We start from the raw sequence: 20,986 nt of genomic DNA, 5'->3' as shown, positions 1-20,986 counted from the left end.
TTCAACGTGGTGGAATTGCAATTTATTTAAAAAGCATAAACCGCAGCAATGTATTATGTTTTACAGGTACTAAACCTACAACACATTGTAAGCAGTGCATTAAAAAGCCACCACGAAAATTCTTATTTCTTCATAATATTTGCATAGCAGTAGGGCATTAGCAAAAGGACTTGAATTTTAGGGGGTAAGGGTGCGATCCCCCCAGTCACCCTACTTGCCTCTCCCCTTCCACATCTGAACTAGTTAATGCTAAGAGCCACAGCTTCCCTGCAGAAGCAACTCTGCTTTTGGTTGGGTTTAGGTATCCTCTCAGCAGGGTTGTAGCCGGTTTCTGCTGCACCTTTCAGTGGTCGCTTTAGTTTTATGCAAGGGGCAGGGATGGGATTCAGATGTTTTTCAATCTAAAATGCTGTTGAGTTCTTTTTCTGTTTTTCGTTTGTGCCTTTTAGAATTGTTAAGCTGTTTTGATATATTTAAGTTAAACCAATTATGCATCAGCAAAAGGCTGCACCCTGCCGCCCAAGAAGCCAGCTTGTGGGTGAAATGCCCAACCCTGCAGGAAGGGAGGGAGTGGCAGTAATGTATTCTCTTGTTGCTAGCAGCATTTTGGGTAAGGGAGGCGAAGGCTGGCAGGGATCCACACAAGCTCAATCCCACTTCTACTTTCAGGGTGGAAGACCAAAAGGAAATAAGACCTTAGCAAAGCAGGGCTAGGGCGTCACATTCATGGCGTCTATTGCCTGTGGAGGCCTAGGGCATTGTAAGTAGTGCAGGCAATTGTGAAGAAGTTCTGCACCTCCTGTCTCCCATCCCCACCCTTTCTGGCTTTCACAATCTTGGCCCACACCGGGCTCTTGGAGCTGCACAGACATAGAGCAGTAGCAGATGCCATCCAGGAGAGAGTATGTCTAAGCAAGCCATGAATGATGTAACCTAATGACAGGGTGGAGGCAAAAAACAAGGAGAAGCAGGGTCTGGCTATTGTGTGGCTCAAGCTCTGTAAATTAAGCATTATATAAAGATAGGGATGTGGTCAGATCTTTGTATACTAATTACAACCTCAGCCTACAGGACTACATAGTGCAAGAATACAATGGTATACAGGACATGCATATTTATCACAAATTCAACTCTTAGGGTATTCTTGCTGATGGGGAAACGCCCTGGCTCTTTAATTGCTTGAAAATATCCACCAGACCACCACCTGATGTGATTTTTTTTTCCAGGCTTTTTATCAGAGTAACCACAGAAGAGCTGTGAGAGTGAGCAGGCCAAACAGTGTTTTATGCATGGTAGTCGTCATGGCTCCGTTACACAGGTCCTTGTCTTGGCAACAATAGTAATCTAAATTATTTGAAAACTCTTTGGAAAGTGTGTCCAGTTTGCAGTTGCCACGCATCTCACACCGATAGGTTTTCATGGCACCTGCAGAAGGAAGGAGCAAAAAAGTTAATTTCATCACCTTATTCGTATCCGGAAGCACTAGGGTCAGGGCTACCGCTGCAGCATTTAGAAGTCCGTAAGACCACTACCCACACTGACACTCCTCAATAGTGCACACTGACACTCCTCAATAGTGCCCTCGCCACCCAGAAAACCTCTCAAGATTCCCATACAAGGTGTAGTTCCTGCCTGATTTGGGATACGCTGCAGTGAGGGAGGATAAGTGGATGCCACTGCTCAAGCCATCATCTGTTCAAATGCCCAGAAGCCACACTATCATGCCCATAATCGCCAGCAATTGGCCAACGGCTTTATCTTTGTGGAGGAAGTGAACTCAGGCCTCGAGAATGCTTTAAGGAGGCCTCCCGTTGTTTTTAAAAATTGTTTTGTTGGCAAGCTGTCACTTCTTGAGGAGCTCCTGAAGATCATTTCCTAACACTATGAGCATTAACACATTGCCCTATGCAGAGGGCAAGCGCATGGTAATAGGCTGGAGATCGGGAACATTTAAGCATGCCGCTGAAGATCTGGGCGTGAGCAGAAGAACCACTAGTCCCTCACTCAGCCTATACATACCCACTGTGACCCTGAGGCAGGAATAGTCGCCGGCTGGGCAGGTTTTGTTCTTAGCACAAACTTTATCACTTGAAGTGCAGTCCAAGCATGTCAGCGCATACCCTGCAATGAAAAGAGACTGGGTTAGCCAGCAGCATTTTACATTTCAAAACAGAACCAAGCCACTCGCCTGCAAGCTTGACCGTCTCCAGAGCATCTGCATAGCAAATGGCTGAGGGTTTTAAGAGGGAAATGAAACCTGCCCCCAGCTCCTGACTAGAAATTAATTCTCAGCTGATGGCATCTGAAGTGCAGACTAATCAGTCTGCACCCCCTGTGTACAAATGTGCGCCAGCTTTAGTCCTGATGCAGCAAGGAGTCTAGAGTACAACAAATGTGCACATGGGCATGGTGGTCAGTGCACTGCCCTCACAAGCAAATCTAATGGAAAGATGGCCACTACCTTCATTACATTGGGCCTTTATACGGTTCCTTTTCTGAAGCAGTGATATCTATTTATCTAAAAACTTTTAATATACCGACATTCATGGAGCCGACCAGACAGGGGACAACACTTCTTAGAAAATAAAGCAGAGATTACTGCAAGCGCATGGAGCTTGCAGCCGATTGGGAGATAGCACAGTCTGCTTCTTATGGGCTCTGAAGCCTTCCACCTTTTTCCTATATTTAGCCCTTCCCTCCAGCCAAATCATCGCAGTGCCAGTTCTTGACCAGGGGCCTCAGGAACCTTCCATGCATGCACGCTGGTCTAGCCCTAAGGTGTACAGTAAATAGCCAAGACCTCTCTCGCTATGGCGTAGGATCAATCACCTCTTAATACTGTGTGAAGTCGCTAGAACGCCCCATTCTAATGTCACATTTGAGTCCTCTGTTGATCAGTTATGAAAAGGAATCCACCTGCCAATCTATTAGTGTAAATACAGTGCAACCATCGTACTGGGTACTGGCCCTTTAACCTTATGTGCAGTGGCGGGTTCCAGGCACCACCAACAGGCCCAACCTGTGCCGCTGCTGAAGAGACCGGGCCCCACCAGCGGAGGGTGGGTGACTGAAGTTAGTGGAGGAGAGTGAGATTTCCACACTCCCCTTCCTTTCCCAGGGCCAGACATGCACCACCCCTCAGCAAACTCAGGGGTTGACACCCCCTCCCCTGATTTGAAGTTTCCCATCACCTTTCAATAGAAAAAAAAGAAACTTTGGGAAGCCCCTTCTTTAAAGCCACCAGTCCTGCAGCAGTGATTAGTTATCTTGGCATCCACCACTTTCTTTGGATTTTCTTACTTTATAGGGGACCAGCACTGAACCATTTCCAGGGAGCCTCCTTATTACTGTCCTTGAAATCCACTAAGCCTCTGTGTGAGTGACCGCCCGTCTGCTCCCTACACCAGCTACGCAACACTTGAAACAGGTCCCCAAGTTACCAGGAGGTTAAACTTGTAAGTTTCGATCGTTAATGGCTCCAAAATTCCAAAAGATGGAGTTCCAATTATGTTCCACTATTCACAAAAGTCCCATAGCCACTTACAAAGCAAAACATAACTGCAAACAATAAAAAATCAAATACTATATAAAAATATTACAGCTGAAACACAATCCAACTATAAACTATGAAAATTGTCAGAGCAGAGCAGAATATCAAATACAAAATCTCAAAAAAGCATCCTGCTAAGATGCCTCACAAGCAAAATGAACTAAAAGACTGCATAGCAGCCTCATATAGACAAAACTATACACGAGAGCAAAAGCTCCAAACAAAGAGAATCACGATACTGCAAAAACAAAAATCACCCCCAAGCAATAAAAGCTATAGAAGATGAGGGAGGAGAAAACAATAATCAGCTCTAAAAAGCAGAACAGCTGCCTAAGAAGCAAAAAACAAATCACGGTAAAGTAAGTGAAAAGCTATGACTACAAATGCTCGTAGTTTGGGCAATAAAATCCCAGACCTGCAGGCCCTAATGGTGGAGGCGGACTTTGACATTGTTGCTGTCACAGAGACATGGTTCACTGATTCTCATGATTGGGATAAGGCCATACCGGCTAAAACTTGTTAAGGAAGGACAGAGAGGACAGGAAAGGGGGAGGAGTGGTTCTTTATATCGAAGACAATATCTAAGTAACTGAACTGCAAGGAATACAGGGTAGAGAAGAAGCATGATGGGCTGTCCTAAAAAAAAAAAAAAAAAAAAGATGATGCATCCATTTTTACTGGAGTGGTTTACAGGCTTCCAACTCAAAAGGAAGAACTGGACAGGTATCTGGTCGAAGACATCCAAAAGGTGGGAAAGAAGGGAGAAGTATTGATTGTTGGAGATTTTAATCTGCTGGATGTAGACTGGAGAATCTCTTCTGCAGAATCTAACAGAAGTAGAAAGATAGTGGATGCCCCGCAAGGGACTCTCTTCAAACAAATGGTAATGGAACCCACGAGGGAGGGAGCTATACTCCAACCTAGTGCTCACTAACGGGGATAATGTCTCTAATGTCCGGGTGGGTGCCCACCTCAGCACCAGTGATCAAACGGTATTCTTTCATATCACAAATAGGGTACAGAGAAGTCACACGAAGACCCGATCTTTGAATTTCAAAAATACAGACTTTGTTGAGATGGGGACGTACCTGGAAACAGAACTAGAAGACTGGGAGAAAATGAGAGGTGGAACAACAGAGGGCCAAACTAAAAAGAGCAATTACAAAGGCAAATAATCTATATGTCGGAAAAGTAAACAAAAGCAAGAGAAATAAGAAACCAATCTGGTTTTCAAAGGAGGTGGCTGATAAAATAAAAGCAAAGAACAGCATTCAAGAAATATAACGGATCCCAAAAAGAGCAGCAAAAGGAGAAATACCTGGTGAAACTGAGGGAGACAAAGAAAGTAATCAGGAAAGCAAAAGGTCAGACGGAAGAAAAGATTGCCAACGAGGTAAAGCGAGATGACAAAACATTCTTAAGATATATCAGAGAAAGTCCAAAGTGGTACCGTGAAATTAAAACGAGACAAAGATCAATAGGGGGAGAGCGACAAAAATGGCTGAAATATTAGACAATTACTTGAATTCGGTGTTCACTAAAGAAGACCCTGGAGAAGGACCATCACTAGTTAACAAGACCTTGTTTGGGGGGAGGAGTAGACGAAACTCCATTTACAGAAGAGAATGTGTGGGAAAAGCTAGGAAAACAAAACGGGGAAGGCCATGGGGCCGGATGATAGTGAACTATCTACAATCCAATGGATTGCTTGACCCAAGGCAGAATGGATTCACCAGGGAACGGTCCTTTCAGACAAATCTGACTGATTTTTTTGATTGGGTGAATAAAGAATTGGATTGAGGAAGAGCACGCAATGTGATCTACTTGGATTTCAGAAAAGCTTTAAACACTGTCCCACACAGGAGGTTTATGAATAAAATGAGAAGCTTGGGAGTGAGCACCAAGGTGTTGGAGTGGATTACAAATTGGTTGATGGATAGAAGGCAGCGTGTGATGGTAAATGGAACCTACTCTGAAGAGAGAGTGGTGTTAAGCGGAGTGCTGCAAGGATCGGTGTTGGGACCAGGTTGTTCAATATATCTGTCAGCAACATTGCGGAAGGGACGGAAGGTAAAGTTTGTCTATTTGCAGATGATGCTAACATCTGCAGAGTGGACACGCCGGAAGGAGCAGAGAGAATGAGACATGATTTAAGGAAGCTTGAAAGATGGTCGAAGATATGGCAGCTGGGATTCTATGCTAAGAAGTGCAGAGTCATGAATCTGGGATGTGGTAATCCAAAAGAGCTGTATGTGATGGGTGATGAAGGACTGCTGTGCACGGAGCAAGAGAGGGACCTTGGGGTGATAGTGTCTAACAATCTGAAGATGGCGAAGCAATGTGAAGGCTAAAGCCAGAAGAATGCTGGGCTGCAAAGAGGAACAACCAGTAAGAAAAAAAGAGGTGATAATCCCCTTGTACAGGTCCTAGGTGAGGCCTCACCTGGAGTACTGTGTTCAGTTCTGGAGATCATATCTCAAATGGGACAGAGACAGGACAGAAGCAGTCCAGAGAAGGGCGACCAAAATGATGGTGGTGGTGGTGGTGGTGGTGGGTGGGGGGGGGGGGGGGGGGGGGGGTGTTAAAGGACCTAAATATGTACACCCTAGAGAGGAGGTGCAGGGGAGATAGGATACAGACCTTCAGACACCTGAAAGTCTTTAATGATGCACAATCAACAAACGTTCTCCACTGGAAAGAAATACGAAGAACTAGGGGTCACAAAATGAAACTCCAGGGAAGGTGACTCAGAACCAACACAGGAAATATTTCCTCACAAAGAGGGTGGTGAATGCCTGGAATGCCCTTCCAGAGGAGGTGGGGAAGACAAAAACAGTGAAAGAATTCAAAGGGATACCGTGTGTCCCTAAAGGCTAGAGGATGGAAATGAGGAACAGAGGGCATGGGGGTAACTTGCTGGTGTGGCAGTTACTACCCTTAACCCTTAACCAATAAGCTTGATACCTTTTGATGCTTCCATAAGCTTGCTGGGCAGACTGGATGAACCGTTTGGCCCTTTTCTGCCATAATTTCTATGTTTAAAGTACAGTACATACCCTGTTTCCCCGAAAATAAGACATCCCCCGAAAATAAGACCTAGTAGAGGTTTTGCTGAATTGCTAAATATAAGACCTCCCCCGAAAGTAAGACCTAGCAAAGTTTTTATCTGGGAGCATGCCCGTCGCACAGAACACCAGAGCATGCAGCTGTGATTTTTTTACCCTGCAGGATTCATAGTTAGTTGTCATCACAAACCAGCATAACCAGACAACTATTCAGAATATAATAAATGTTCATTTTTTTGTTCAACAATATATGTGAATTCTTCTTCATGGAAAAATAAGACATCCCCTGAAAATAAGGCCTAGTGCATCTTTGGGAGCAAAAATTAATATAAGACTTATTTTCGGGGAAACACGGTACAATTTGTATAATATCGTAAAATAAGCTAGATTAAAAAAAAAAAACAGAAAAAGAAGCCAAACATATAATGACAACCAAGATGATCAACACAAACAAATCATAAGATCTGCCATACTGGATCAGACCAAGGATCCATCAAGCCCAGGATCCTGTTTCCAACAGTGGCCAATCCAAGTCACAGGTACCTGGCAGCATCTCAGGCAGTGGATTTCACCAAGTCCCTATGGACCTTTCCTCCAGAATGTATCCAAACCTTTTTTTAAGCACAGCTACACTAATAGCTTTCACCACAACCTCTTCCAACAAATTCCAGAGCTTAATTATGCAGTGAGTAAAAACATATTTTCTTTTATATGTTTTAAATATATTGCCCAGTGACTTCATTGTGTGTTCCCTGGTCTTTGAACTCTTTGAAAGAGTAAACAACCGATTAACGTTTACTCGTTTCATTCCACTCATTATTTTATAGACCTCTATCATATCCCCCCTCAGCCGTCTCTTCTCCAAGCTGAAGAGTCCTAACCTCTTCAGCCTTTCTTCATAGGGGAGCTGTTCCATCCCCTTTATCATCTTGGTCGCTCTTCTCTATACCTTTTCTAATTCTGCTACATCTTTCTTGAGATGTGGTGACCAGAACTTCACACAATACTCATGAGGTTACACCATGAAGTGATAGAGGCATTATGATATTCTCTGTTTATTCTCCATTCCTTTCCTAATAATCCCTAGCATTCTGTTTGTGTATGATATATGAACACAAGATGAGGCTGCACCATGGAGCGATATAGAGGCATTAGGATATTCTCTGTTTTATTCTCCATTCCTTTCCTAATAATCCCTAGCATTCTGTTTGTGTATGATATATGAACACAAGATGAGGATGCACCATGGAGCGATATAGAGGCATTAGGATATTCTCTGTTTTATTCTCCATTCCTTTCCTAATAATCCCTAGCATTCTGTTTGTGTATGATATATGAACACAAGATGAGGATGCACCATGGAGCGATACAGAGGCATTAGGATATTCTCTGTTTTATTCTCCATTCCTGTCCTAATAATCCCCAGCATTCTGCTTGCTTTCTTGGCTGCTGCTGCACACTGAGCAGAAGATTTCAATGTATCATCAACAATGACACCTCGATCCTTTTCCTGGGTGGTGACTGTGGCTATAATTTGGATTACTCTTCCTTAAGTGGACTTTGCACTTGTCCACATTTAACATTTCATTTTCCATTTGCCTGCCCAGTCTCCCAGTTTGCAAGCAATTCTCTAGCAATTTCTCACAATCCTCTTGGGATTTAACAAACTTGAATAATTTGTGTCATTGGCAAATTTGATCACCTCACTTGCTGCCATTTCCAGCTCATTTATAAATAAATATATTAAAAAGCAGTGGTACCAGAACAGATCCCTGGGGCCCTCCACTATTCCCCCTTTCACCACTGGGAAAATTTATCATTTAGCCCTACTCTGTTTTCTATCTTTTAACCAGTTGGCAATCCACAATAGGACACTGCTGCCTGTCCCGTGACTTTTTAATTTCATAAGAAGTCCCTCATGAGATTTTGTCAAATGCTTTCAGGAAATTCAGATACATTATATCACCTGGCTCCCCTTTATCTACCTGCTTATTTAAATATTATGAACACAAATAAGATGCTACAAATTGGCAATAGTATATAAATTACTTTCAAACAGCCAAGCACTAATTCCCACACCTTTTTTGATGTTTTCATCACTGCAGTCTATAGAAGCTAGGAAAGCTGTATGCAGCATATGAAGCCGTACATCTACCTCTGCTCAGAGTCCAACACATTAAGCTGGGAAAGCAGAGGCTTACTGTAAAGTCTGATCTGATAAGCAATACAGCTTGTTACAAGGCATTTATTTATTTATTTATTTATTGTTTTTGTTATACCGAGTTTCATGACAGGCATCACATCAACCCGGTTTACAATTAACAAAGTGTGTAAAACATAACATAACGTAAAACAATGTTCTCAAAAAGAACCTTGAACTTTAAATATCGTGAATCAGATATAGGAATTGAGAAAGTTACAATAAATCAGGGAAATCAACTTGGAGCTGGAAAAGGGGAGAGATTGCACAGAGCAATATTAACATTTCAGTCTATTAATGTAATAGAGTAGCATAGTGAGTAAATAAGAATATGTGAGAAACTGTGGCAATACCTCACTATGGAACGGAACATAAATAACCAAATGCATAAATACGACAGTGTTATGATAAAAGTTCAGCAGGTATTGATGATTGTCAATTTAAGGTTGATTGAATTGTATTTGGTCCAGTTATTGGATAAGAGTTTGTGCTATTTAATGGAGGAATTATTCAAGGCTTGGAAATGCTTTTTTGAAAAGCCAAGTTTTTAGTCTTTTCCTAAATGTTAGAGAGCATGGCTCCTGTCTCAAATCTGGTGGGATAGAGTTCCAGAGAGTTGGACCTGCTGAAGAGAAGGCTCTGAGACTCAATGATTTATGTTGGTAGGTTTTGGCCTTTGGTATTTGGAGTGACTCTTTGTAGCATTCCCTGATGGGTCTGGCGGAAGTGTATTTTTTAAGAGGTATTTGTAGGTCGAGGTGCGTGTTTTGGTTGATAGTTTTGTATATGATGTTATATGATGTTGATAGTTTTGTATATGATGTTAATGGCATGTACAAGACTCGTGCAAGAGGGTGGTGGATAACTGAAACAGACTTCCTGTAGAGAGAGATAATATAGGCCAAGAGCAGCAGAACCCAAGCGTGCATGGGACAGACACAAAGTGTTGGGAAGATGGGGGGAGAACATGACAGACTGAGTAAGACCTGTCAGCATGGAAGGTGGGGAGACCAAGTGATCCCTTTCAAGTGATGTTTCTAGATCACCTGTCAAGATTTAGTGGCTTTTATGTGTCTTTATAATAAATGTACAAGTCCAAAGCATAAGCCTTTTACAGTGACAGGAGTCAAATTCAAGTCCAGGACTTCCAGGGTGAAGTTACCTTGAGCAGGGGTGAGCAACTCTGGTCCTCCAGAACCACAAACAGGCCCGGTTTTCAGTATATCAATGAATATGTACAAGATATTTGCATACAAATCTCATGGATATTCAATTGTGGATATCCTGAAAACCAGGCCTGTTTGTGGCTCTTGACCAGTGGAGTTGATCTCCCCTGCCTTAAGCAATTCCAAGTTGAAAGGTCACAACAGCTAGAAATGGCAGTCTGGCTGTTCTCAGAGCTGACAAAACACACACACACACATTTCTGATACCATTCAGCTCAGAGTAACCACCTGCTCTCATTTATAGCTACGGGCTGGAGGTATAGTATAATACGTAGAGAACAGCTGTGAACTCCTACCCCCTGGGTCCCACTCCGCTAGCCACCCACTCATTGTGCGACCTTAAGATATGGGTGTGTGTGTTATACAATACCTAACATTCACGTAGGACAAGCTTCCTCTAAAAGTCTTCCCTTTAGGGAACAGTCTGCATGCGGCACAGACAGAGAGTGCTGCTTTCACAAAGTTCTAGCCTTTTACATAGAAACGCGATGGCAGAAATTCCCTGCGGCCTATCTAGTCTGTCTGTCCACACAAATGCTGAGCTCTATTATCCCTGCCACTCCTTCAGAAATCCCCTGTGCTTTCATGAATTCGACATCTCCACCACCTCCCGCGAGAGGCTTTTCCATGCATTCACCAACTTTTCTATAAAGAAATATTTCTTTACATTACTCCTCAGTCTACAGCCCTCCCCCTTTCACTCTCATCCCATGACCCCAAGCCAGAGACTCCTTGTCACTGAAACAGACCCACTTCCTGTGCTTTGAAACCTTGAAGGTTTTTAGATGTCTCTCTCCTATCTGTCTTTCCTCCAGGGTGTACATGTTTAGATCTTTAGGTCAGTCCCCCTATGCTTTAGAACAAAGACCACTGCCCAGTACTATAGCCTCCCTCTGGCCTGACCCCATCCTGTTTATGTCCTTCGGAAGGTGGGGTCTCCAGAACCGTACACAGCATTCCACGTGAGGTCTCACCAGGGACCTGTACAGGGGCAATATCGCCTCTTTTCTGCTGACCAATCCCTCTTCCTAGCCACTCAAGCAGCTTTCTGGCTTTTGCCATCACCTCACTTGTTTGCCCACCTTGAAATCAGATAAGATTACCCCCAGTTCCCGCTCTTCCTTCATGCTTAGAAGAATCTCACCCTCTTATACCGGGCCTCTCCCTTGGGTTTTTTACAGCCTCAATGCATTTCTTTTGCATTAAATCTTCACTGCTAGTCTAGACCATTACTTGAACTTCACTAGTTCCCCTCTGTGTTTTCCACACTTTCCCCGACTGTCTACCCTGTTTCAGATTTTGCAGTTATCTGCAAAAAGCAACCTTTCCCCCAACAGTCCTTCCACAATCTTCTATACCCCTACTCAACATGATTATGTGTTTATGAGTTTTGTATACCGTCATTCGGAGAGGGGCACGATCACAACGGTTTACATCAAAACATAAATCATAATACAAAGTTTGTTCCTAACACTTAAGTTACCATCACTAAAGTATTACAATTAATTAAAAATAAAGCTAAATCATTCACAACACATTAAAAAATGTTAATATTTCATACTTCCTAAAAATCATATACTAAGACAAGTTACGCCCTTAAGGAATTTAAATACAACACTACCACTATCCACAGAATATTAAGCACACTTTTCTCTTTTTGGAGTCAAGACAGGAAATAAGCAGATGCTTTCAGGGTACTCACCAGAGCAGCAAAACCCAAGCACGAGACAGAGACTCAGCAGGGCACAGATCCATTTATTTCCACTCATGTTTTCCATCTGAATGGAGCCAAAAGGAGGAGGAAAAAAACCTGAAGGTTATACTTCTGCTTTAATATTAGGAAGCTTGAGAATCGTTTGCTAACGCTGTGGAGTCTGGTCCTAGCCCTTCCTGCCAGCAGCGCCTGCACATAGCTTGTGATCTCTGATCTGCAGAGAGGCGTTGCCTCTACATAGCAGGGGAAGGGGCAGGATAGGCACAGCTTTAGCCTCAGCTCTTCCCAGAAGGAGAGTCACATCCTTCTGGGTTACATCACCCAATTGTTGCTGCATAATATTTGCCAACTTATGGAAAGGAAGCAGGCATCTGTCATCCATGCACACACTGTAAGGTGGTTGTACTGTATTTGATGTTTCTTTCAGCTTGTGACAGAGCTGCAGTTGTGAGATGCTATTGCCTTCAGGCCAGATCAATGGATCAATTTCCACCAGAATAAATCTCACAACAAACTAAGTTTCCAGTATTAACAGCAGCCAGTGCCGGTCAGGAAGAGCCCATTGCTAGTCTAATAAACTTTAAAAAAAATAATAATAAATAAATTACCGGAGGGCAGAGATCATTTGAAATCCAGGAAGAAGACATGTGGTTTCTAAATATTGCTACATGCGGACTGTCGCCACACGAGCTCCATTTGCTCCTCAGCCACCTACCTAAACTCCGTCTCTTCCCCACCAAAATTACAAAGCACAGAGCAGCCACATTTTAAGTTTTAGGCTGATGGCAATAAGACGAGAAAACACATTGTGCTTTGATTGGTGGAAGGTCTGTAAAGCATCTTAAATACAGGTCCCGCATGGAAAATTTGGGAAATTGCTTTAGGAAAAATTGAGAGGCTTTACATTTTGTCTGAGCCCCATGCACACATCACACAGATTCTACATAAAAAGCATAAGGATACGAGCAGCCGAAGACTGGAAATGGGATTTTATTTTAATTTTCTAGACTGCCTTTCTAATGTTAGCTTTCAGGCCCCAGAGAATAAAAAGCCTGCAGACGCGTGGCTTCAGGAATGCTTTCCAACACAGATTTGTAGAAGGGGTGATGAGGACCTCCATCCTGCTCGTCCTCGGAGAAACATCCGGTCCTTGGGTCTTTAGGACACCCAAATGCAGTGATTCTCAACCCAGTCCTCTGGCCACACCTAACCAAGTCAGCCACGGCGAATATGCAGAAGAGAGACACCGCATGCAGATCTCTCCCGCATATCCTAAACATCTGACTGGCTAAGTGGATCCAGAGGACTGGGTTGAGAACTTCTGTGCTACGGAATACAAGGTTTTCGTGCAAATCTCTCTCATGCACCTGAGGGGTATCCTGAAAACCCAACTGGTGCGCAGACCCTGTAGGACTGGAGCTTGTCCATCCCTGGAGTACGGGATAGGGAAAACTTGGAAGGAGCCTTACATTCTCATATTTACTGCCTTCTTGCCCCACCCAAGGAGGACACCAAAGCAGTTTACATCAAATATAACACATTGTGGTGCTTGAAGTGTTGGCAACGCTTCATTCCAAAGGCTTCTCCCCACGCCAGCTCGCAACGTAGCCAAGGGAAACTCACATACACACATGGGTGAAGAGGGAAGTCTAAGAGGGGCGTGTGGGCGCTCCCCCCCCTTGCCGGCTGCTTTATTTCCACATCCTGTAACTGCATCCCTTAGTAAAGCAACGGGGATTTTTTTTTTTCAGAGGGTTCGTTCTCTGATGTTCTCGGCTTCCAAACGTGTTTGAGGTGCTCCCATTTTCTGCCCCAAACAGACTTGGATCCCTTTTATGTAAATCTTTTCAACATTCCATGAGTTGGCGCACATAGAGAGACAATAAAAGGAAGGAACAGCTTTCAAAACCTAACAAAAAACCAGAGGTATTGTGTCTGGAATGAACCATAGCAAAGGCATTCATTTACCTGTAATCCACTCAGCCTGACGGACCGGTGAGACAGAAATTGTGGAAAATAAACACACCCAGGCCTTTCTATTCAGCAAAACGTGGAGAGGTGTAGAACATCACCTGCAGCCTTCATTCATTTTTTAAAAGCCATAAGACATAGTTTTGTGATTTTTAGTTCTCGATTATTTATGGATAGTGTTTGCCCTGGTTTGGAAGCAGCCAGCCTAGTAACTCATACAGAAGGACCTGGATGTGTATCCTAGCTCAGGTCTTCAGCTCCCTGCAGCTGCCCATGAGCGCAGGGGTCGAAGGGGCCCCGTGTGAGTGGCCCCTGGACGAGGATGGTCGCTGCAACGGCCAAACCAAAGCAAATTGGGAAGGAAAATAAGATACAGGAAAAAAATCCCCAGGTAATCGCCACTGAAGGCTTAGGGTAGCAACTCCCAGCCCTGGTTCTGAATGAAAGGGAAGACTAGAGGAAGAGAGAAGAGGACTGCCCACTCAGGGGGAAAAAGAAAGCCAAGAGCTTGTGGAAATGAGCATCAAAACGTGATCTTCCTGCTGCAAATCCTCGCTGCCCAATGCATTCATTGGGATTGTCAATCTGCTCCAGTTCTGTTTCACCCCACCGTACGCAAGGATTTCTCCTGCTTATGGCCCTGCTATAATTTCAGCGCATGCTTTCTTTACTCACTTGCTAAACTCCTGGCACGGAATTTAAAAAAGATACAGAAAAAATACTCAGATACATGAATTGTGCCCAAATCCCGGGGGCGGGACTGTGCGCCACAGGCTAACATTAGCCGCAGAAGGTTCCTTTCACCAGGAGTTAGATCTCCAGTGTCAGCAGAGCATGAATTAAGTCTACACCTCTACATCGGGCAGTAAACCTTCATGTTTTCATTCATTTGGGATGTGCATGAAGAAACCCAGCAATAAAGCTGTACATGTGAAATGTGTGTACAGCTAAATGCAAGCTTATTACCTCGGCCTCTTTATTAGGAACGCAGCAGGGAAGCTGGAACAATGCGGCAAAGGCAGAAGCGACTGAGACTGGACTGAAAGAAATGGAGCCAGTGGGCTGTCTGCAGCTTCAGGAAGTCTCACAAAGAGACACATTTTAAACCCGGGGATTAGCCAGCCAGGATTTTAAAAAGCCCCAAATTGCCACATATCCGAATCTGTAAATGCTTACACTTTTCTTTTTTAAGACAAAAATAGGATCCCCAATTTTTCATAAACATAAAATGAATGTTTTGTTTTTTTTTACATTAAATTGCTTTTCGTTTTGGAAGTTACGTTTGCTTTGTCAGACTTAGCTTAGCTAGATGCACACATTTGAGGTGCACAATTAAAGCCTCATTTACATAGTAAGACTGGATGTGGAGGGTCTTCATTGGATGTCTGAAAGTTGTCCCCAAGGTCTGCAGCTCGATCAGGGTCCTGTGGGAACCAGCGTTAATAGCTAAGTATTTTTTTCTTGCCTTGGGCCAATGACTTCTGCTCAGTACCTGTTTGTTTGCGGTTCTCTAAAGCAAACCATCTGCTCCCCTGCACAGCCAAGGATGCTGCCTACAGTTTGATGCACAGTCAGGGTTCCAACTTGCCAAAATTCAACGGTTAACATCCAGGACCCTAAAATAAACTCACTGGGACGTGGTGGCACCGTATCAGCTTCTGGTTATTTCTGCGTATTTCTAGAGACCGTTGCAATGTTCGTCTTATTCCTTATTCCCAGTCATAAGCAAATCCAAACTGCAGCACGACCGTGTCATAAGTTTGTGGGACGAGGTGAGGGGCTTAGAAGCCACTTCAGAAGCCACGGAGCAGCTGCGAGTGGGGTCCCCTTCTTCCTGGGGGCTCCCTGCACCGCAGGTGCCTCTCGGGAACAGAAACCTTCACCACTGGCAGCATTAGTTGGATCAAGTGAAATCGCTTAGTCTAATTAATGCATCGCTCACCGGTGAGGGTTGCTTTCTTACGGGTATTTTTCAGGGGTGAATGTGATTTGCCAACACGCGCAGTGAACCTCCCTCGTCGCCACAGAAGACAAGTCACGGTGCTGGCTACCATGTTAAGAATTCCCTAAAGCTGGATCTCTGTAACTTTAACGGTTAAGGAGAGGAAGGGGGAAGATCCTGAAGATTGAATTAGAAGGCGGGTTATGTGATTGTGGGAACTGAATACCCTGAAAGCTACTTACTATCCTGGAGCCCGCCGTTTCCTCTTAATGACTTCAGATTTCTCATTGCCCACCTATCCAGGGCTCTCAATAACTTACCCAGAAAATTAGTAAACATCTTTATCCATGAGCGAGGCGAGAGTGATCCGAGCCTCCTCACCCATCCGCTGGTGCCCTGCAGGGATCCAATAGTTAGCAGTTTGTAGTGGATTACAAATGTGTCCTTAAGAACTGGCATTTTTTCCGGATCATTAAGAGGACGCTCACTATCTGCCCTATATTGAAACAAAAAAAATGCATTCCTGATTAAAGTTTTGGCCAATTATAGGCGGAGGAAATCTAACTTGCCGTTTTGGCAAATGCCTAGACCAGGCTGTGGATGCAAATGTTTTTCAAACTCCAGGTCCTGTAAGCTTTCTCTCTCTCATCATCTGCAGTGGATCAGGCCCTTACTTTAGATTCATAATTGAGAATGGCTAGATAAGAAAAGATTTATAAAGCTTGCCCTCTCTTCTCCGAGATGAAATAAAGATTAGATCCTAAGTGGGGAAACATGCCGAGTCAGTTTTGGGGCAGAGCTTTCGTCTGTAGAAGGGGAGGATGGGGGTGGCTGCAGACACTCCTGCCGTTTCCCTGGGACTCCTCTGCGCGGCCTGGTGCGAGGGATTGCAGATCGTATCGGTCTCATTTCCTGGATTTCTAGTAGAACTGACATAGCAGCAGGAGTGGATTGGGCAAAGCTTTTAGTGCATTTAATATATTTTTTTTTTAGTTATGAGAGAAGCTGTGTTAGGGAAGGAGCTTGTAACGTCAGTTTTACATGGCAGGAGGATCGCATGCTCATTATCAGAGCCGATGCTTAAAAGCCCTAGAATGATCCTTTCTAGCTCTTCAGTGCCAGGAAGGGGGCTTGGTAAACAGCATAATGGTTTCACTTTGGGAATTGTTTTGTCTGCATTTACTAACCCATGGTTTCTAGTAAATATAAGAATGACGGGATAAGCCTGTTAACCCTTTCCACCACAAGTTTCTTTTTTTGCAACAACCACAGTTGTATCAGGGGGGAGCATTCTCTACAGGGCCTCCCTTCCATTAAAGCCCTGACCACTACAGTAAGTCTCATTCTGATGGGACACCAAGCGTAGGATCCTCGCTTATCAGGCACCCCCATCGCTCAAAGTCAAAATGTTGCGTTAATGGGATTTTAATGCACATGTGGATAATACTTCTGCTAAGCAATTACTGGACACAACGACAGCCCACAAATTCATCCAGTTAGCATCCTGGCCTACTTATCAAGCAGGGGCTAATGCAACTTCAGCTCTACCTCAACTGTCCCTTGGTAATGGGGGTTTGTCTAATTCCTGGCCACACTTAGTAAAAACGGTCAGGTAAGAGAGAGGATGCAGAGAAGGACGATGTCCATGTCACCTGCTGAAAATGCTGTTAGGATCAGAGTCCTCTCGAGCAGGCCAATGCAGTACCGTGCACTCAGGCTAGCACACAGGTTAACCCATGCTTGAATGTACATTTTGTACGCACGCCCATAACCCTTGATGCAATAAGGGGATCAGCGCGTCCAAAATATGCTCCAAACCAGCACATAACTAATAGCGCTCATCACATGTAAATGCCACGTTGATGAGGCTATTAGCTACTACCCCGCAATGCAAAAAATAACCCTGAGCTCAACGCCAGCCCTGGAACTGGCATTACGCCTTGAGAAGCCCCAAATGTTTAACAGAAATTCATTCGGAGGAACCACAGAAAGCAGCACCAAGGAAAAAAAAAAATTTAGAAAAAAAAAAAAGTCTTGATGGCAGTCAGGTTCGGAAACAGACGCTCAATTTACGAGCATCCGTTTTCCTAACCCGCACACAGCTACTTGTCCTGGGTGTCCGATGCCGAGGAGGCGCTAGGGATGCACAATTTCCCCTAGCGCCTACTTTTTACCGCAACAGCTCATTAGCATACTGCATCGCACGTCCGAGACAGGTGGATGGGCATAAATTAGGTCTGCGAGTGCTCAATCATAAGCGCCTGCTTTTTTGCAGAGATGTGCATCGTGCCGGCGATCGTTTCTGCTTTCGTTTTTGTAAAACCGCGGGAAATTTCGTATCTCCCGCGGTTCGGTATTTTTTTTTTCATGTTGAATCATTTTCGGTTTAGTGCGCACTAACGGGAGCTAGCGAGCACTAACAGGAGCACTAACGGGAGTTAGTAGTGTGCGCTAACTCCCTTTAGTGCATGCTAAACCGAAAACCGATTTTTCCCGAAAATTCGGGGAAAATGCAATCGGTTTTTCGGTTTACTGATACATGACGAATTAGGAAATATCATACGAATTTCCTAATTCGTCAAAACCGAATGCACATCCCTAGTTTTTTGTGGCGTGTAGATGTCTCTGGGAACCATGGCTATTATTGCTTCTAAGGGCTACGCAGATATTTAAACTCAGACCTGCTTACGCGCTGAACCCATGAGAACTGTTAGTCAGAGTCAGACTGGGAGTAGCAGGGGCACGGAAGGAAACACCAACCAGTCCCAAGGTTTGAGAAGCAGATGTGCTGAACTGTGATAAGAACAATGAGAGGGAAGAGGACTCACTCCTGTTAGAAAGGTCCTATAAAAATGAGCAGAGCTGTAAGGATCTCAGCATCATTGTGACTTGTCAGACTTCAGAGCTGAGACTGCAGACGGATTCCTTGGGCCCATTTCAGCTTTCATTAGGAACCTAACATTTGCTATCTTTATATGCATCTTTTAATTCTTTTCTAGTGGTTATTGCTTGCAATCAGCTCTCTAGTGCTTGCTGTTATTTATCCTTTGCATTATCCTTTTGCTTAACAAGTGCTCAGATAAGCTTACATCCAATAGCTGGATGCTGGTATAGTGACTCAGTGTATGCGTGCCATGTTTGCATGTCCGAGGTATCTCCCTCTCTTCTGAGAATTGGCCCCTTGGGGGTGTGCTGTGTCCTGAACCCAGAACGCTTGTATTGAGTTTTGGTTGCCAGGTTGTGATCAGACCTTAGCTGAGGATTTCTGAGAGAGATAGCTGAGGATTTCTGGAGAATCGCTTAGGCACGGAAGCTTGCACTTCCGTAACTTGGTGAATATGAAGCATTGGGTACACTCTGCTTTGAAACATTCTCCCTGATACACCAGGCAGCTTAGAGTGCCTGAGGGTAATTAGATAACTGGACAGAGCCTGGAGATAAAATTCCTGTGATTGAACTTAATGGAGGCAGTAGACAGAAAAAAAAAAAAAAAAGTTACAGGCAATTGAAGTCTTGTTACTCAGCCAGGATGGAGACGTTAGTAAACCACAGATTCTTTTTAGGTACTTAAAAAGCTTTGTAAATGCTATCTTGCCAGCCTCCTAGGAGTGCTGTGCTAATCTTTTCTCAGTAAATGATGACTCAGAGAAGACCTATTACACAGCCTGGCACTGAGGCATTCGCTCCTGGGTCAGCTTGCGGGGTCCATGAATGTTGCTGCTTCTCCCTTGGACCCATGCCTTGCAGCTCTGGTTTCATGCAATAGGCCACGTCCAGGTCTCGTAGAGGGGGAGATCCCTGCTGATCTTACGCACTCTATGATGCAGCGTATGCCATAAAAAAGGGGAGCGGTCTTCACCCAGATCATTTGGACAACTAGAATTGCGTGGGGGTCAGGATTGATAAACATTTGCAAGCTACGTCACGTCTCACAGTTGTATCTTATGCACCAGCCCTGGTAAATTTTGCTGCAGGCACTTGTTCTGGTCTGCCTGCACTGCTGCCGACGCCTGCAAACCACTGCCATATCGTAGAGCGTCCTCAGGATGCAGCTGCACTGCTTAGGGGGCAGAATGGCCTGCCTTTTTCAGATCAGTGCTTTGGCTTTGTACCGCTGAACGTTTTTAAGATTTTGTGCTTGATGTTTAAAGCTATTCATGGTGTCAGCGCAAAGTATATGTGAAATCGGGTTTCTAATCTTCCCATCGGGGTGCATCAATCTGCTCAGGGCTTTTTCCTTGCTCTCCCTTCTCTGACAGGACACATGCCCTAGGGCCTTTCTGTTTGGGGCCACCCCTGTGCAATAGTTTCCTGCCAGACAGGAGGTCACTTCAGGACTTTGGGGCTCTTTTGTTAGGCAATAAAAGTCTTGGTTATTTCTTTTGGCCGATCCCTTCTTGACAGCTATAAGTATTTTGGGATATTTTGTTATTCTGATTTAGGGTGCCAGACGGGCCTCCTCTTTTCATTGTTGGTTATAGAAACCATACATGATATATGTAACTAATGCAGTATATTTTATTGTGCCGTGCTAGGGGTGCTTTGGTGCTCTAGCGTGAAAGAAACTTAAATGTACGCTATGCCTCAATATGGGGTTTCCCCCCTATCCAAGCTTTTTTGTTCTAAGTACAGAGGCAAGTCTGCTGGGCAGTCTGCCACATCAAGCAATGGAGCTTTGTTTGCTGGAAATACTGACCCCATCTTTCTAGTTTTCAAAACTCATCCAAGATATTCCCATTTTTTTCCAGCATGCCAATTCTGGAGCCTTTCCAGCCCTTCTTCAGGAAACAAACATATATTCCTCTTACATAATTCTTTCCAACAGACAAAAAAAAAAGAAAAAAAAAAGTTAGAACAGCCAAATACGAAATACAGGTTCTGCAAAACAGAACTGGAAACTTGTTACACATCTCATTACTGTATGTGACTTGCTGTCGCCAAAGGCCTGCATACAGAGAGGCACAATCAGGTGGCACGGCTCATCCACTGGAAACTGAAAACACAAACCTCAGTCTACCTAAAAACACTGGGAACACAACCCTAACAGAACTGGAGAACGAAGAAACTGTGATCGCCTGAGACACTCCTATTTCAACTGACAAGGCTGATGCTAGAAAACCCAATATTGTGATAAAGGAGAAAATCACGGCATCACTGATCGAGGTGCCAGGACCCAGTGACTGTTCTATGGATCCTATGGAGAAAGTGAAGGTCCTTTTGGAACAAGAGATGCAATCAGAGACCAGGTAAATGTGGCAAAAAGATACAGAAGTCGTCCCAATTATATTGGGTGCCACCAGCCTGATTAAGAAGAATTT

The 20,986-nt window shown here is 44.1% G+C and overlaps 1 protein-coding gene across 1 annotated transcript in view; it reads right to left on the bottom strand.

Annotated features, from left to right (window-relative positions):
* The window catches only part of LOC115079245, a 66,502-nt gene continuing 45,516 nt past the window's right edge, over positions 1–20,986 (bottom strand). The window contains exons 16-18 of the mRNA XM_029582569.1: positions 11,744–11,819; positions 2,020–2,121; positions 1–1,425 (exon numbers count right to left, since the gene is read on the bottom strand). The gene's annotated coding sequence lies outside the window, so the exon portion shown is untranslated. The remainder of the gene's footprint in view (positions 1,426–2,019; positions 2,122–11,743; positions 11,820–20,986) is intronic.

Source organism: Rhinatrema bivittatum, chromosome 17, assembly GCF_901001135.1.
Source record: "Rhinatrema bivittatum chromosome 17, aRhiBiv1.1, whole genome shotgun sequence".
In the NCBI taxonomy this organism is placed as follows: domain Eukaryota; kingdom Metazoa; phylum Chordata; class Amphibia; order Gymnophiona; family Rhinatrematidae; genus Rhinatrema; species Rhinatrema bivittatum.
The sequence above is the reverse complement of the archived record's forward strand: the minus strand, read 5'-3'. Positions and strand labels throughout refer to the sequence as shown.